The sequence below is a fragment of the Pagrus major genome, chromosome 19, assembly GCF_040436345.1.
Source record: "Pagrus major chromosome 19, Pma_NU_1.0".
Lineage (NCBI taxonomy): Eukaryota > Metazoa > Chordata > Actinopteri > Spariformes > Sparidae > Pagrus > Pagrus major.
Window position 1 is genome coordinate 7,937,338 of NC_133233.1, and position 5,043 is coordinate 7,942,380.

The following is a 5,043-nucleotide window of genomic DNA, read 5'->3' on the forward strand; positions in this document are numbered from 1 at the left end:
CAACAGCACTGGAAACAAGGACTTTATATCAAATCTAAGACATTATTATGACATCTAAATACTTTGAATGAATACTGGGCTGAAATGTTGAATTTACAGAAAAGATTTAAGTGACAAAGTAGTAAATAATAAAACCTACAGAATGCACATATATTATAAAATACAGAGAGAAACAAATAGAATAAATCAGAGAGAAAAATAAAAGAAATACTAGAAGTATTTAATATAAACAGAAAGTACGACAGAAGAAATACTGCAGATATACAAAGCTCCAGGTCTGCACCCAATCAGAGCTGGAGATGATATATTACAGTTACCCTTCTTAAAATGTTGTTTATCTAGAAACATAGGAACTCTAATTGAATATGTTACAGAGTTACAGCAGAGTTTTGATGGACACATCTGTGCATCTTTTCTGTGAATTCAAACTTGAATACGTACGATGTGTGCACATCACAGCACAAAGATTCTCAGGTGGTTTGCTGCTCTTATAAATTCAGATAAATCTATAATCTATGCGACTTTAAAGAAGTCGTTCAAAGATTTTAAAAGAGCTCATCAGATGAATGCAAAGCCAGAGAGCCCTGATGCCAAAGGAACAATCATGTCTAATCTGTAATCAGCCCTCAAAGATCAGTATGTATTTTAATCTGTGGCGGGCCGGGAGGATCCGAGACTGGAAGTAGAGAATTAAAGCAGTGTGATGTCGTTTGGTGCCAGACACCAGCCATCTCAAGGCCACGAGGCTGAACAGCTGAACCTTACAATCAAATCTAACGTTATGCCCCATGTAAAGAATTATGTATTTGTCTGTACAGTCAGAGGACGTTTGTATGACAGACAGAAACATGCAGAGCTGCAGAAGCAACGGGATAGATTAGTTTTCTAAACCACTTAGCATCCTGGTTTAAGTTGAAGAAAATGGGCAATTTAGGAATCCTGCAGTTTGCCAGGGGATTAAGAAGAAAGGCTGAGTTATCAGGAGACAAACAGTGTGTTGGCAGATAACACTAACACTAACCCTAGTGGGAGAACAGGAGCTGAACCACTGAAGGGATACGTCAGTAAGAGCTAAGCCATCTCAGTTAACTATAGCAATTCTTTAACAAGCAATGTCAGTAATCTGAAACTCTCCAACAAGCTCCTCAGCGATGAGCAGAGACACAAGAGAAGTGCTAAAGTCATTGAGGAATCAGAGGATTTGATTGGAAATAGGGTGTAATACAATTCAAAAAGATCAGTATAGGAACACTTGATGAACTCTAACAGCAAGTCCAGGCAGAGTGTGATATACCTCCTTACACAGGAGGCTCTGATGAGCCCATACAGACTCAACAACCACTACAAGACTTTGTGCATGTCTGATACTCAACAAGTATTGATGTGGTACGCATAGATGGGGACAGCTCTGTCTCAGTCCACAGGGAGGACAGCGGCCGGACACAGACCCTCCATGTTCTCGTCTCAGTGGACAGAAATGTTACGGACAAAACTCCAACGGTCTGTCGGAGCTCTCTTCTTCTGCTGTGCTTCTCAAAAGCAGACACAGTGATGTCACTCTATCATAGTAGCCATCATTGCCAACACAAGGGCTTCTGGGAGTGTGATCATGTCGACCGAGCAAACAGGAAGTTCACGATTCCTTGACAACAAAGAATGTGGACGTTGAATCTCCAGCCGGCTGTAGGACTTCCTGTGATCCTGTTGGCAGGAGCGGTGCTTCACCTCTCAGCATCTCTGGTCCTGCTGATGAGCTTCTCCCTGACTGTGTACCATCACCGTGGTGTTGCTCTCTTCATGGAGCAGGCACTCCAACATCTGAACCTTTACCGTCTCAAACAATGTGACTGGTGCAAAGCAGCATGTAGGTCTCCAAGGGCCTGATCGGGCCCCTCTGGTATAAACTCACGATGTGTTCTAGGGCCCTTGGACAAACCAGTGTAATATATGCAATAGTTAAGACCTTTACTCCGATCTGTTCACAGTCTACCACGATCTTCCAGACAATGACCGACTGCAGTGTACCCTCAGCATCCCCAGCCTCTTGTCTACATTTCTAATCCAGTAATGAAACTGTGCCTCAGTTACTTACTGCCTCGTGTGTGGCCTGTGGGGTCGTGGCGCTTAGCGGGTAGAACTTGAGCATGACAGAAGGAAAGTCCTGGGTTCAGAGATATGAGATGGTCCTTTCTAAAAAACAGTTTGCATGTTCTCCTAACATTTGGGTTGGTTTCTCTCAAACTCCAATCACAAGTTACGTTCATAGACCGTACTCTCACTGTGGCCATTTTCTTCTGACATCACACTCAGGATAGGAAGCTCAAATGTCTGACAAAGGGAATCTGACAAATTGTTAGCATTTCACTGCTTCCTGACTGATCAGCAACTGAAAAGACAATGGAAAGGTCTGCAGGGACATCAGCCACATTTCATAATAAAACAAAATATTTGATAACCCAATAGCTTCTGGTGGACAACAGCTAACATTAGCAAGGAAGCCTGGAAATGGAACGCACTGGATGTAATCAATCGGTTATGTTAACCAGGAAGTGGTAGAATGCTAACGTTAGCTAATGGGTAATCATATTGTTGTTTTATTCTGAAATATGGTCTGATGTCAAACAGTGGAATGATCATTTGTTCCCATTGTTTTCACTATTTGTTACCTGTAACACAGCAGCGATATCATTTCAGCATCCTGAGCACGACATGAGAAGAAACTGGCCACAGTGTGAATATGGTCTATTGCAGACTGATACCCCATTTACACTTAGCCACCTCGTGCGTCTGGGCAGCTAGCTGTATCAGAAAGTATAAATAGATAAGTAGGTATAACGAAGAATAAGTTGAACCAAGAAGCAGTGAAGCTGATTCAAATCCACCATTTTATCTAAGTGTTGAAAAGGTAAAAGACTTCATCTTTACTCCTCTGTCGTTTATCTGTTGACTGATCTGTATAGTTAAAGGGAGACGTGTAGCCTTTAGCGTCTCCAGAGGGAGCTGTGTGACCTCATGTGATGTCACTTGAGTCAGCATCGGTTGCATCTGAAGAGTGTGACAATGAAAAACATGTTGGTGTGGAGTTAGATAGAGGTGAGCTTATCAGACCTCTGTAGCTGTAAGATTATCGCCCTTATCAGATGACCCAGCACCAACATTCAGTGCCCTTTACGAAGCGGGCGGACAGTAAGGGCCTAAACCACTGTTTATTTGCCGTGACGACAATCTGTCCCTCACTTTGAGCAGGCTGTACTTTCCAGGTGATAATATTGTACAATTGTTAAAACTTGCCATTGGGTGTAAAAACAAAATAAATCCCAAAAATATATATATATATATATAATGTTATCTCGAGCTTCACGTAACATTCATGGACGCTCTCATTTGGCAGCGGGGTTAAGTTATGATACACATGAAATGCCAAGTGTAAATGGGGCCTGATTTGACCATCATTACACATCAGCAGCCTGTCAGGGTTTATGACAGGGTCTGATACTGTTGAACAACAGTTGCATTCACAGGTTCACCTTTTCTTTTCTTTTCTTTTTTATCATTTTCATTTTAAAAGAATAATTAAGAAAAACATCTCAAACGATGTGTGGTGTCAGCTGAACAGTGCTTTGTCTGTGTGTTAGCTCCAGAGATGATCATGGGGACATGAACACAGTCCTCTTCTCTCCTGCTGAACTCACACTGACACCGGCACTCGGATCAGTTGTACTGCGCTCACGGTCGGCAGTGGCGAGGCCTTATCCACTCATCTGTACGAGCAAAGAGGAAACGGCTGTGATTATGTTGCATCTCCCCTCTCTTTTTTTCTACAATCTTTTCTACTGTTATTTATACTGTATCGTATTTATAAGTGAAGGGAAGCCCTGAAGCTTTCCTTGAATGTTTTGTTTGTTTGCAGTTTTTTCGACGTCGTGATAAGAAGCATCATTCAAAGAGTTTGCCTTCACTTTTGAAGCCTTTGTGTTTTGATATGTATCTATATCTTTTTCTATTATCTATTAAGCTGGCTGGTTAGGAGATGTGCTACCGCAGAGTCTGTTTCTGTTTTCCATTCAGCTCAAAGTATTCCTCTTTTTACTCTGGTGGCTTCATCAGGTCCATTGTTGACATTCTGTCTTTTTTCAGGATTTTATTATTATGATTTTTTTCACGTCACAAATGTCTAACTATGTCATATATTTCAGAGCTGCATGTCTCCAGCGAGTCATGTGTGGTTTGGGCAGTGGTGGTTGGACATGCATCAGAAGAAGAGTTTTGTATGTAATTTGTTGAAATTGTACAGAAGTCAAGTTTTTATTGTTGACTCCATACACTGTAGATCTGATATTTATTCTGGAAAAAGAACGGTTAAGACCACTCCCATGACACTGATGTGTAAGTGCATTGATAGCAGCTATTATAGAAATATTTAAATAAGCTTTTGGAGGAGTGAAGAATGATGGGATGTCTTCAGAGAGGTGAGGTGGGGGCCAATTGTAGCAGCTGTTTGTATCTGTGTCTTTATTTATTTGTCTATTTATTTTTCATTTTTAAAAAATGGAACATGTGATTGGCTGGGTGGTGGATGGTGCTGGGAGGTGACACTGAAGCATGCAAACTCTCTGTCTGGTTTCTAGTTGTGTGTGTGTGTGTAGATATACACATGTAATGTTGACAGGTACAGTTCTGATTTGTCTGAGAACGGGTTGCTAAAATACTCAGGCTGTGCTACCGCTCCACCACACAACACAACTGTTTATGAATCTCAATAAAAAGCTCACTTTGTTACTCCGCTGCCTTTGTCTCCACGTGTTGTACAAACTGAAGCTCAAGAAGACACGAAAAGACATGTTGTTTGTGGTCTGTTGCGTGTCTTTGCAGTCGTGTCTTTTTAGTTATCTGTCTGTTCCGTATCTTTGGTTGTTCTGCTGCTAAACGTGGTTATTTTGTGCCTGCAGTTGTTATTTTGCATCTCACTGTGTTTTCTGTCTTTGTGGTCATTTCGTGCGATTAATATCTGTTTGTGGTCATTAGGCATCTCTTTGGGGTCGG